The 13,693-nt window shown below is 53.8% G+C and overlaps 1 protein-coding gene across 1 annotated transcript in view; it reads left to right on the forward strand.

The window, feature by feature from the left end:
* Rpl38 (ribosomal protein L38) overlaps positions 1-13,693 on the forward strand; it is a 43,863-nt gene that overhangs the window by 25,605 nt on the left and 4,565 nt on the right. The gene's annotated exons all lie outside the window — the stretch shown is intronic.

The following is a 13,693-nucleotide window of genomic DNA, read 5'->3' on the forward strand; positions in this document are numbered from 1 at the left end:
CTTTCAAGCCCCACCACCAGATTCCCACAGCTGAGCCAGGAGAAAATGTCCCTTCCTGAGGTGCCTCACATCATGGCCTCTGCAGCCCCAGCCTGCCGGCCGCACCCCAGCAAGCAGCTCAGCTCAAAACAATGCAGAACTTCCCTGATGAGGGAAGCAGTGGAGAGGGCAACCGCAGCGTGGCGCGATCGCTGGGGTTGCTTCCTACACACTGGCTTTCCTCTCACTGGTGTCCAGTGCTCCACAGGGTCCTGAGCCCCAGCCACGCTTCCTGGACGTCAGACCTGGCAGCTTTGGCCAGCTACCTTCCTCCTCCTCAGGATGCTAAGCACGGGAAGAGAAGCACAGGAGCTTTTCCAGCATGTGCGAGAGGAGGTGTTTGCTGTCCTCAAAAGACACACTTCTGGGGTCAGGGAGATGGCTCAGTGGAATAAGAGCTTCCCTGGCAAGCGCAAGGACCTGAGTTTAATCCCCAGTAAAAAAAAAAAAAAAAAAAAAAAAAAAAAAAAAGACACATTTCTTTTATCATGTTTCTGCCAGCCTTTCTTGTCTAAAACAGCTGCTTCAGTACCAGCCATCACATCCACAGGCCACTCAACAGGAAGGAGGAAAGGAAAAAGGACACACCCTTTCCCTCTCTAAGTCTCAATTGCCAGCTCAGTGTGCCCTGGGGGAAAGGCTGGCATGGCAGTCCTGGGGATGGAATCCCAGGCCCCTGCACCTGCTTTCAGGCCTTTAATCTGCTGAGCTATTTAGCCAGCCCATGTAGGGTTGTTCTGATAATGCTGTACAATCAAGGGGGGAGGGAGTACTTATGGGGACATCCATTCCAAATGCCCTCTGCCTTCCTCTATCACCCAAGGGATAGGACTTTTGTTCTGTATCTCAGGGCCGGAGAAATGGCTCAGTAGAATAAACCCTTGCTTGGCAAGCGCAAGGGCCTGAGTTCAATCCCTGGTTCCGCAAAAAAAAAAAAAAAAAAGAAAGTCTCTTCTGTGTCTTGCACAGCGCTGGGCATGTGGTCAGCATTCACAATGCTGAGGAAAAGGCAAAGCCTGCACCCACAATCGAGCATGGAAGACAGCCAAGGAAATGGAGCATCTTAGCACTTTGTGGTCTATGGATGTGCAAAGGCTTCCCAGGGGAGGTAACATCGCTTCCGAGTCTCAGAAAAGCAGCCGACGAACTGTGCCCTGTCCGTGGTGCTGACCACCAACTCTCCCAGGAGCCCCCTCTAAGGCAAGGTCTAGCCAGTCCCCAGACCTACCCTGCCCAACCTGAGCTGGCACAGGAGGGCAGGCAGGTGGGATGGCAGTGGTGTAGCATTCAGCTACACATCTTATTTTCGTAACGACCTTCTTATTTTCCCTCTCGGTCTCCCTTGTCAGTCTGTGACCATTAAATTCCTCATTAGCAAACGAGATTCGGATGAGCTCATTAAGATGAGGGATAGTCTCAGGGTGCAGGCTGGCTGGGGAAGGGGAGCTAGAGCTCTTCCTTACCTTCTTTATTTTTTTCCTTCTTTATTAAATAATGCATCTGACATTCTGTGCCTCCCTCCTCCAGCCCCAAACTGACAGACCCCCTGGAGCTCTTCAGGGAGGCAGCTTAGGGCCAGGCAGGGGACAACAGCACTACAAACTGCAATGTGGCTGCTGACCCATGCACATTTTCAAGGTCACCCAATCAGGACTATGCTCTTGCCGCTCTACTCAAGCGCAGACTCCCATTCCCTTCCTGGCCACATCTCAGTCCCTTGTCCAGCCTGGTGTCCCTGCATGTGGGCAGTGGGGGAGGACCTCTTGCGAGGCCCTGATGGGAACAGCCACCCCATGGGAACTGGTAGGTGTTGTAGACGAGCGCTTAAGGCAGAGAGCTGTGTTAGAAACAGTTGCCAACACCCGTCTGAAGGCACCTGGGCATGGCACGCATGTATGTGCTCCCTAGCGTGGCTTTGCCAGGACTCCTCCCTCTGCCCAGAAGGCTTCCCTGTCCTTCTCTGCCTGCAGAAAACCCAGGCACTCTTTGAGGCCCTGTAAAGACTCCAAGTCTTCTGCCCTCCACCAAGGACCTTACCCAATTGAGGATGCTCACCCTGCTCTTCTGCCTGAGAGGTCTTTCGGTTCCCATTTTTGGAAACGAGCTCAAACTAGCTAGAGGGAAAGCAAGAAATAGGTGGGAAGGGGGGGTGAGAAGAAGGGTCGCACAATATGCAGCACAGAAAGCCAGCTGATCTCACAGAGATGAGGGGGTCAGTCAACAATGACTGCTGGGGTCCCCTGGACTCTGCCTATGCCCATGCCTTCCCACTATGGCTTCCCCCAGAGAAATGCCCCCTGCCCTACAGTTCATGTGAACCCCCAGGCCACTCACCCACAAGCCAGCCTCTGAGTTCCAGTTCCAAACTCAGGACTCTGCTAGGCTTGGGCTGTCATCTGTGGCCAGGAGGTGGGGTTCTAGGGTTCCCGGGTGCGGGTCACACAACCGATGCCTCCAGCAGGAGCAGTAGGGCTGGCTCTGAGCAGGACAGAAGACAGAGCTGGAAAGCTGGCTCATCTCCCAGCCTGGAGGGCAGCCCCCATGGCCTGTGTTTACTCCTCTCCAGCTCACCGTTCCTGGCACAGAGGAGCCAGCTCATAAATATTGTAAAATAAATGAATCGCCTCACAGCTTGGCTCTCCTCTCAGTAGCACATGACCCAGAAGGGCTCTGGAGGAAGAGGTGGGCGACTTTGAGGAGTTCCATGAGGTCGCTCCCACAGGCAGGGAGTGAGGCATCCTTGTCCTCCGGTGGCTAGCTGTGTGACCTTGGCAGAGTCACTTAACCTCTCTGTTCTTCTGAGGCCACTTCTGTAAACAGAAATGCGACCTTGTCTAACCTGAAGGGAATGATCTCTGCTGCAGCAGCTGGCATGGCCAACACATAGCGGGCACTCAACACAGCATGTGTCCTGTCCAAGCCTCAAGTCACAGAATGGGGTCCTCCAGTGCTCTCATGAGGTTTTCTTCCTCAGTCCGACAGGCCTCTGGTCAACCATGCAGTCTGACTCTCCCGAGCCCACCAGTCCCTTTCTAGGGGTTAGACCCTAGGGTGAGCCCACGCTGACAGCCAACCATCGTGGTTCCTCCCCAGAGCAGGGTTGAGGACTTCCTGCGCCATCCTTTGGGAGCAGTGACGTGGGAGCAGCCCGGCTGCCAGGCGAGGGCTCCAGGGAGTTCAGAGAGGAAAGGTAATAACACACCAACCTCCAGCCGGCCCCTGGCCCTCCTGACCTCCCACCCTGCTCCTCCCAGGCCCCAGGCTGACTCCCTTCAGCTGCCACAGGCTAGGAGGAGAGAAGCCCCTTGTCAGCTCCAAGGTGCTCCTGACGGAGGCAGTGGGGCTGGACGCAAGGTTCACAGCCATCACCTGGAGGCCCAGACTGTGGGGAGCAGTCACACACACCCCCCCCCCACACACACACACACCCCGCCCCCCCCCCCCCCCCCCGCCATCCCCAGTGCCTCTCCAAGACTCAGCCATGCAGGTTTGGGCCACTTCTGTCTCTGTCCCTCCTTTTCCAAAGCATGTGCTGATTGGTGTGGCCCAGAGCCATGCAGCGCTGGGCAGCTTTCAGGGAAGTATGATGGAGGTGGAAGATGTAGCGCCTCTCCCCTGGGACCATGGGTCCTGGGTTTCCTCCCTTCCCACAGGCAGGTGGCTCTCCATCTCCTCACTGCACCCTGGAGAGAGCTGCCATGGGTTTCCAGGAAGGTGCATGGAGGACCGCGGCTTCCCCACAAATCCCGCTTTGGGATTGGTGCCCGCACGTGCACATGTGGAGCCTCTGGTATGCGTGACCATGCCCCTTGGGGGTCCCCTTCACCTCCTCACTCTGGGGCAGGTTGTGGGGTGGGGTCATTGCAGAGCTCCCGTAATTGCTTCTGGAAACGCGGTTTCATTGGTAGAACTTGTCCTGGGCCCTGTAGTGCAAGGAGCCAGCTCCTTTCCGGGATGCCTAGGTGGCGCAGGCGCTGAGACAGGGAAGGGCCCCCGGAGGGGCGGGGGGCGGGTGGACGCTGACCTGAGAAACAGGACTGCACAGTGGGCAGAGTCCTACTCTGTCTTGGGACCACGGGGGAGACACGCAGCTCCACCTCCAAGGGAGCCCCCATGAACCTGCTGGCGTCGGCAGTGGGGTGGGCTGAGCAGGGAGACAGGAAGAAGAGAAGAAAGGTAGAAGGAGAGAAGGCGGCCCTTGGCCTGAGAAGGGCCTTGCCTGTGGGTCTGGCCACTCAACGCAGGGGTGAAGGTGGCTAACGTTGCCACCTTAGGCAGAGGCCAAGGAAGAATCCCCGCCCCCAGTGTTGTTCTCCTGGGGCTCTGCGTTTTCCCTCCTGACTTCTGGCACCCTCCCACACCTTCAAAACCAGTCCTTTTATTAAAATTATCTTCAAGCCACCTAGAATTGCAAGCTTCAGTGTCCTATCAGGATCCAGGGGTCTCCCAGGATGGGGACTAGGGAGCAGCCTCACTCCCTGCCTCAGGAGCTCTTGCCCTCCACCCAGGTGCTGGGGACTGGTTCTGGTTTTCTTCTCAGTTCTGTGTTGCCCCCATCTCTGCAGCAGGACCTGGAGGAGTGAGCGACAGGGGCGTGACCCAGCCCTGCCCCCTCACATCCCCCTGGGGACTCTGTACCTGCTTTCTCCCTGCCCCTAGCCACAACTGGCTGGCCCTGGTGGGACACAGAGAGCCTCCCCACAAGGGTTAGTGGCTGGAAGGACAGGGCAGAGCCACTCCAGAGCCACTCTCTGTAGGGTGGGCAGATAGCAGGGATCTTCAGGAGTGGCCAGCTGGTCTGACACAGACTTGGGGAGATAGAGGCTGGACAAGGGCCAGGAGTGGATGGACGCACAAGGACAGGGCCTGGAGGCGGCCTGGCCAGTCACAGGCAAGAGGGCTGTCTGTGGGTCAGCTCTTGCGGGGTCCGAGAGACCAACCACATGCCCTCGTAGCACGAGGTGATCACCAGTTCTTCCTGTACGCTGTATCCCGCTTTGCTTATGCCACACCATCCTGGCATCCTCTCCAGCGAGGTGGGACTAGCTTACCCCTCCCAGCAAGCCACAGAATGACAGGCCCCGTGACTGCCCACCAGCGCCCGCAGGGGCTCCAGCCTGGCAGAGGGGCCACCACCCATCGGACACCACTGCTGGTGCTAGGGTTAGCCTGACATCCACACAGGGACGCTCTGGGCGCCTCATGATCTATGGACTTTAATTTCCCTGGCTGCAGAGTCGCGCCCCTCTTCTGCCTCTGGCCTGTCAGGGTGTTTGTCTCCCAGCCCCCCTCGGACCCTCTCTCCCTCCCTGTTTTTTAATTTGAAGCATCTGTCTGGAGCATCCGGAGGTGGGGACGTCTGCAGTGCTGAATGCATTACATGCTGACAGCTCTATTGATTTTTCCTCTCACGCTGCATAATGCAAGATATATACAAGCTGATAGGCTGGCCCCTGTCCCTTACTTTGAAGGGCCTGTGCCCTTTCCTTTCTCACTGTAACATCCCCTCACCCTGGCACATGTTGATATATAGGAGGGTGCCCGTCCCTTGGCTCAAGATGGATCCCCTCTGCCCCAGCATCACTCTGCTCACCGCTGGTGGACGCGGACTCATCCATCCTTTTTTCTGTAGCAAATTGGACACCAGGGAAGCGGATCATGCAGGGAAAGGGGCCAGTGGGGCAACAAGCAAGTTGAGAAGGTACCATCTGTCAAGACCAACAGTGCCCGTGATGGGGGAGGCTGGCTGAGGCTTTCTGAGGGCCCCTGCTGACCTGGCCAAGGTCTGGGCGGGTGGATGCTCCTGCTAAGGCTCTAGATCTTGCTTCAGATTCATGTCCCGGGAACCGCCATGCAAGCAGCTGTCAGCTTGTGGGCCTCTGGTGCACATGTCCTCTCTGCCAGCTGCAGAATCAGCTATGGTAGCCTGACTCGTGGCAGGAATTAATGCCCACCTCAGAAAAACAGAGACACGCCTGTCATGCCGGGACTCAGAAGGCTGAGGCAGGAGGGTCGCAGTGCATTCAAGGCCAGCCTGAGCTACAGAGTGAGTTAAAGACCAGACTGGAATGCATAGTGAAAGCTTTCTCAAAACAAAATAGGGGCTGGAGAGATGGCTCAGTGGTCTAAAGCACCTACTTGAAACAAGCTTGGCAAAGCACAGGGACCACGGTTCGATCCCCAGCACCACATGCCAGCCAGCCCCGCCCCCTGGTGGGCTGAGCTGGCCACACACACACAATAAATAAATGTAATAAATAAAAATAAATAAATATTAAAAAAAAAAAACAAAAAAAACAAAATAAAACAAAACAGAGGCTCAGAGATCTCAGGGGATTTGTCCTGGGACATCCAGAGTTCTGCAGGATGCGGAATGTGAAGCCACAAAACACAGTGTTCCTCCTACTCTAACCCACCGCCTCCTCGGGGGAAGACCACCCGCATTGAAGCTAGGCACCCTAATTGCTCCTCTGCTCTAGTCCCCTGGGGCATTATAGGTAGATCCTTAGGGCCCCCTTCCAGGCCCACAGGAGAAGCACTTGCCCCTGTGAATTCCCTGGAACAGGGCCAGAGACAGGGACAGGATCTTACTCATGCATCTTGGCCACTTTCCCAGAGTCCGGCACTGAGCTAAAGCTGCACGATGACACAGTGAATAGATGTGGCCAATGCAGAGAAGGTGCCCAGCGCGTGCCTGCTCAGCAGAGAAAATCTCAAGGAGGGGGCTGAACCTCTCTAATCTGTGGGTGATGTTTGCTCTCTCGGGCACCTTAAAGATGGGCTCAGTGCCTTTTCCCCCTTGTTGATCTCCACACACACAAACCGCCTGGCCAATGGCACTGCACAGTACTCACGGTGACCACAGCTGAGCACACCTCAGCAGCTCGTGCAGAGGCAGCTAAGCATGGAATCCTCTGAGCAACCACAGCAACGCGTTGAACCCCTAGGATGGGTGCAAATTGAAAAAACAGCTGCAGGGTGCAAAGATGACACCTGGGCCCAGGGGGGACCTAGATGTAGGCTCAGAACAGACTCAGGCTAGAGAGGTAGTTGTAGTGGGTTTCTAACTGGTAGTCAACTTGTTACACCCAGCTGAACTGAACTAATGTTGGTGCTGAGTGTGGGAGGCCCACCCGCGGGTTGTTGCCAGCAGCAGAAAGGTAGAACTGGAAAAGCTGTTCAGAGGCTGTTAGGGAAGCTGTTGGCAGAAGCTGTTGGAGCTGCTGGAAGCTGCTTTTTCTCTTGGGCTGCTCCCCTGCAGGACCGTGTCATGCTGGCTTTTCTGGTGAACTCTGGAGGAGCTGAGGTCCTCATCTTGAGCATCGCTTCCTGGCTCCGGAGGGAAAGATGCTTCACTGCTCAGCCTCATGGAGAAGCTTGTCAGGTTGGCTTTCCTGATGGGAGCTCAGCTTTCCTCATCACTGGAGGAGCTCGGGATCTCGCTGTTGCTGAGGATGGCTGTGGTGCCTTTCAGGGGAGCTCTGGTGCTTACTTTGAACATTGCCTCCTGGCTCCAGTACAGATCCCTCAGCCTGCTACACAGATCCGCCCCTCCCCCAGACTTTCTAGCTTCCACCACTGACTTTTGGGCCTTTTTCAGTGCAGATCCATGAAACAGGCCTGCGTGACCAGACTCTAGACCTCCTGTTGGACTTGAGAAAGGCATTGTTATGAGCTCTAGGTCTTCAGATGGACTCACGAAGGATATTATTGTGGGATCCAGGCCCTCAGCCAGATTCTGTGATCTTTAGTGTATGGACAGATTCCCTGCAATCTTTTTTTTTTTTTTTTTTTGTGGAACCAGGGATTGAACTCAGGCCCTTGTGCTTGCCAGGGAAGTGCTTATTCTACTGAGCCATCTCCCCTGCCCCTCCCTGCACTCTTGTATATGATTATTTGGGTGATTATAAAATAATCTCCCAAAATGTGTCCTGTATTGTATTGTTCCCCTTGCAAAAACTGCAAACCATGACAGTAGCTTGGTACAGCACCTGCCTACCTTGTGGGTTTCATCCCCAGCACTGCAGAATAAAACAATTTTAATTAATTAAGTAATTTTTAAAAAAAGCAAGCTCAGAAGAGGGACACCTTTTATAATACTATACTAAGAAACATTCTCTTGATTTGGCCACCCATTTCTGGGGATGTTTGGCAATGTTTACAGCAGCAGTGGCAAACCTATGGCACATGTGCTGTTTTTCTTTAAAGACAAAAGTAGCTGACGTGTGAGTTGCTTTTTTCCTCAAGATTTGGGCTTCATTGCAATGTTGACTTTTTGAATATGTAAATAAGCGGGTTTATGGTTGCAGTTTGCGCAATGGCCTCTAAATGTTTGTCATTAGTGCTCTAGAGATTGTTTTGTTTTGTTGTTTGGTCTGATTAGCTTTTTTTGTTTGTTTATTTTTGCTTTTGTTTTGTTTTGCTTGTCTGAGACAGGATCTAAGTTGTTTAGCTTAGACTTTGGACCCTCCTGCATCAGCCTGCATGTTAGCAGTCTAGAATGGCCATAACTGCCTTAGGGAATTGTATCATGCATCTGACCACTTGCAAACCCTTTAACAGTTAACATCTAGATTTTTTTTCCCTGGGGCCGGGGAGATAGCTCAGTAGAATAAGCGCTTCCCTGGCAAGCTCAAGGGCCTGAGTTCAATCCCCAGTTCCGCCAAAAAATAAAAATAAAAAATAAAATAAAATGTTCCCCCAGGGCTGGCCAGACAATGATTGAGACTGGGCATGGTGGTGCGCACCCATAATCCCAGCGCTTGGGAGGCATCACTACAAGTCTGATCTGTGTAGTGAGACCCTGTAGGCCCTGTACTGAATACATAAAAATAAATAAATAAAATGTTCCCCCAAAGCCACACTTGGAAGGGGATCGGGTCTTGGGGCGCTGTATGCATCAGCGATTCACCCACGGATGAGCACAGAGCTGGGAGCCCTGGGAGCCCTGGGAGGCCTGGGAGGAGGCGGGGCCTGGGAGGAGGCGGGGCCTGGGAGGAGGCGGGGCCTGGGAGGAGGCGGGGCCTGGGAGGAGGCGGGGCCTGGAAGGGTGATTGGCATCTTCAGCTGCTCCCCAGGGTCTTTTGCTCCGCCTCGCCCCTCTACCATGCTGCTACTCCCTGGGAGACAGCCGACTAAGGGCTGAATTTGGGAGCCAAAGTAAACATCTCCTGCTTTAGGTTTTTTGGTGTTTTTTTTTTTGTTTGTTTTGTTTTGTTTTTCCCAGAACCGGGGATTGAACTCAGACCCTTGCACTTGCCAGGGAAGCGCTTACTGAGCCATCTCTCCAGCCCCTCCTGCTTTAGATTGCCGGTGTGGGTATTGCATCCTGTGGATGGGAAAGTAACTAACACACCCCTCCCCCCACACTCCTTCTTCCCCCTATTTCCAAGAGTCGACCTTACACAAGGACTGGGGTTCGATGCCCAGTGTGCTGTGCCACCCTCCGGGGCGCACTGAGGTAGTAAATGGGACTGGGCATGGCGGCATACGCCTATAATCCCAGCGCTTGGAAGGCTGAAAACAGGTGACTTTATACTCACCCTGTATGGAGTCAAACCCCTGTACTAAAATACATTAAAAAAAAAAAAAAGAGCCAACCTTCTAGTGAGTTTTCTATCGTCTCTCCTTTATTTTACTCATTATTTATATTTGAAGCTTCTCCTGTAAGAGGAAATCGTGTGATATTTGATATTTGACTCGACTTTTCTAATAAGGCTTTTTTTTTTTTTTTGCGATACCAGGGATTGAATTCAGGACCTTGCTCTTGCCAGGCAAGTGGTTATTCTACTGAGCCATCTCCCCAACCCTAATATGCTTTTGAGACATGGTTTCACTCTGCAGTCCAAACTGGCCGGGAACTCACCGTATAGCCTAGCCTCAGGCTCACCATCCTCCTGTCTCAGCCTCTGGAGTTCAGGAATTATAGGCATGTACCTCCAGGCCCAGCTGCTATTTAACTTTTCGAGTCTGGCTTATTTAGTTTTTTTGTGGGTTTTTTTTTTTTTTTTTTTTTTTGCAGAACTGAGGATTGAACTCAGGCCCTTGTGCTTGCCAGGGAAGCACTTACTCCACTGAGTCATCTCCCCAGCCCCTAAATTTAGCTTGATGGTCTCAAGTTCCACCCCTTTTCTTGCAACCAATATGATTTCATTCTTTATGGCTGAGTAATATTCTGTTGTGTGTCTACACTATATATATATATATATATATATATATATATATATATATATATATATTCCCTCATTCATCTTTGGATGGGCATCTAGGCCATTTCCAGAGTCAGCTTATTGTAAATTCTCCACTATAAACACAGGTATGTATGTATCATTATTAAGGACATTTTTGACTGCCACATACTGAGGCCTATGTGGCTAAAAATCCTACAGTGTTCAAAATCCCCCATCCTCTACCCACACCGTGCAGTTGGCCCAGGAATGGAGTGCGGATAAGGCTGCATGTGAGATCCCTGCTAGCTGTGCGGCTCAGGACCCCTCTGGGCCTCATTCTCTTTAGGGCTTGGCAGATGGGGGAACCACCTTGGGTCACCAGACAGCTCCTGCCCCCTGCCCGCTCCCTGCCTCCTTCCTTGGCACCCGCCTTTCCTGGTGGTCAGGTTCAGGGAGAGGGGCTAGGCTCGGACCAGTGCAAAGACTTGTGCTTGCTGGGCAGGCACTGTGCCTCTGAGCCACACCCCGGCCCCGTGCACTGCCTCTCCTCCCACTGCTCCTCCCCAGGCCCTGCTCACCTGCCTTCTGATCCCAGAGCACTTCCCACCATTCCCAGGAGCAGCCACACTCTCCTAACTGTGAGCAAACACCCCTTCCCTCCGTCCTGCTGTCTGGAAGCCTTTCGGCCTGCTTCTCCTTGCAAAGCCCCCTCACCCTGCATAGAGACAAACCCCTGCCGCCTCCCCCAGGAGCCCCCCCCCCCCCCCCGACTTCCTCAGAAAATCAGGCCCATTTGCCGCTGGGCATTGTTCCCACCTGGCCCTGGGATGGCAGAGGCCCGTGCGTGTCTGGTTCTCCTCTCTGGCCTGGCCTGCCTTGTCCTGGCTCAGAGCAGGACGCAGATGTCGGCTAGGGCAGCGGAGTGACCTGAGTGAGGCAGAATGCCCGAGTCCGGGGTCCTCACGGCCTCTCCGTCCAGCCTGCATTGCTGCTAGGCTCTCCTGTGAGGGGGAGCTGGGCTTCAGGCAGATCCTGGCACAGTGCCCTGTGGCCCTGTCTTGGGCGTTCCTGCCCATCCTCCAGCCTGCGTGGCCAGAGTGGCCTCCACAGACACAGAGCCCACCCCGTGGCACTCACTCCAGCCAGGCTCTGGGCCCCTGCAGGACCTTGGGCCCCTCACACTGTCCCATCTCTCATGAAGGGATCGCGGGGAGCTTAGCTCTGGGCAGGGGCTCTGGACCCCTCGTTTCCCACAGGCCCAAGTCACACCCTGGCACTTGGGGCCGTCCCTCCCCTGAGCCAGGGAGTGTCCCCTCCAGGCACCCTGCCCCACCTTTCGCAGCTGCTGTCTCACCGCTTCTCCCTTTCAGGGAGCTGGAGGGGACTGCAGCACTTGAGCAAGTTTGCATCTGTGTTTATTACCACACATCTATGTTCCCTTAAATTACACAGTTCAAGTGGGCGAACATCTGTCTCCCTGGGAACGCTGCCAGAAAGGAGGCACAGCTCCTCCTCCTGCCCCCGGGCCCCATCCTGTTGGTCCTGCAGCAGAAGGACTCCCGTCAGTCAGTCATCCACCTCTCGCTTAGCTTCTGAACACATACAGTGTACAGGCCACTCCTTTGGGTTCATTAGGCCCTCCTCCTCCCACTCTCACCTCCCTTTGTCCCCCTTCTCTCTCTCCCTCCCTCAACCCCACCACCCCTTCATACAGTGAACACGCTCAGGGCCACATCCACCTTGGCCCTCTGGTGTCAGCCTTGAATACCTACTGTGCACAGGAGCGTGGCTTCCAAGAGTCACCGGCAGAAGGCTCAGCCCCGACCTCCAAGAAACCTAGATGGAAATGCTTGCAAAGCACAGGCAGCTTCTGGAGAAGTGACTGCAATGAGTGACAAGTGAGAGGGTCAGAGGCCAAGAGCCCCACCTGCAGGCGGAGTGGCGGAGCAAGCCAGCAGGATGAACAGGCCGGAGTGCAGAGCAGGGACATGTCTGCCGGTCAGAAGGCACCCAGGCTGTTAAGAGGTTTGGCTGTGAGTGAGGTTGTTTGTGGAAGAGCAAGGGGTAGAAAATACAAAAAAGAAGGATCCTTCTGGGAGGGGCTGGAGAAGTCAGACTGAGACTGTGGGGGTGTCCTCCGGCCAGGGCACCCACGATTTCCAGACATCTAAAAGGGAGCTTCTGCCAATTACCTTTCCCGTGGTTACAACTCAGAGGCATTTATACTGGCAGAAACACGGTTTGCCTTCTTTAAACGACTCCAGTACAATTAGAGGACTTCATGATCTCTCTGCAGTGAGGACAATTGGTTTATTCATCTTGTGTCACCGGCAGCCCTAGGCAGGTGCCCAACGTGGACTCTATCCTGGGAGGGAGGGGAAGGGGAAGCGGTTCAAAACCAAGTTCACAGCTAAATGCTCTGTAACAGTGAGCACAAGGCAATTACATTCCGCTGCAGTTATTAAATTTGGGGAAAACAAATATAATAAAACACAGACATTTGTAGGGCAGTTAAGATAAAACAGAAGTGGGAATAAAAATAAAATTTGATGACCACAGATTTCATGGTGTCTACATAAATTGGATAACAGTATTGAGAAAGCTTGACACTGGTGGGCTGGGGGCTCTGAAGAGACCGAGGGACGAAGGAATTCCGTTTTTTCCAAAGCACCACCACTTCCTTGTGCAGCCAGCGGGTCCCCAAGCCTCAGAAACACATGGTGGTGTTGGGAGTGGGGTGGCAAAAGTGGTGAGGGGCTTAAGCCTTGGCTTAGGAACAGAGATTCCTGGGCCAACAAAGAAACCATTTGCTGTACAGTACAGAGCCCACTGTCCGGGCAAAGCCCTGCCCAAGCGCTGCCCAACAGATGCCAGCTATTGAAGGTGGTAACTTGGTTTTACTACACACAATTTCACGAAGGAATGAGAAGTCGCCATTGCCAAGGTGCCCCTGAGTGGACAGAGTGGGAGGGCCCTGTTGGTCACATAAGGTCTCCATTAAAATGGAGAAAAAGCTAGGTATGGTGTCCCACGTCTGTGATCCCAGCCCTAGAGAGGTTGAGGCAGGAGGATCGCTGTGAGTTTGAGGCCAGCCTGGGTTAGGTAGACAGACCCTGTCTCAGAAAATCAATCAAAATTTGAGGGGGTGAGGCCGGCCAGGTAGCTCAGCAGACTAAAGCGCCTGCTTAGGCAGTCCCAGAGACTAGGGTTCATCCAGGCCTGCCGTGCTGCCCCCACCTCCCCCCAGCACTCTGAGACAGGGACAGAGCCTGGGCATGGTGGGGCATGCCTGTAATCAATCCCAGCTCTTGGGAGGCTGAATACAAGCCCATTACTATGAGTCCGATCTGTGTAGTGAGACCCTGTAGACTGTATACTAAATTAAAAAAAAAAAAAAAAATGTGAGGGGCCTCTAGCAAGAGGTGCCTAAGGTTTGTAGGAGAGACCTTTTCATTAATGATCTGTGTAGATCCCAAACACAAGTC

The sequence above is a fragment of the Octodon degus genome, unplaced genomic scaffold (assembly GCF_000260255.1).
Source record: "Octodon degus isolate 3935 unplaced genomic scaffold, OctDeg1.0 scaffold00033, whole genome shotgun sequence".
NCBI lineage: Eukaryota > Metazoa > Chordata > Mammalia > Rodentia > Octodontidae > Octodon > Octodon degus.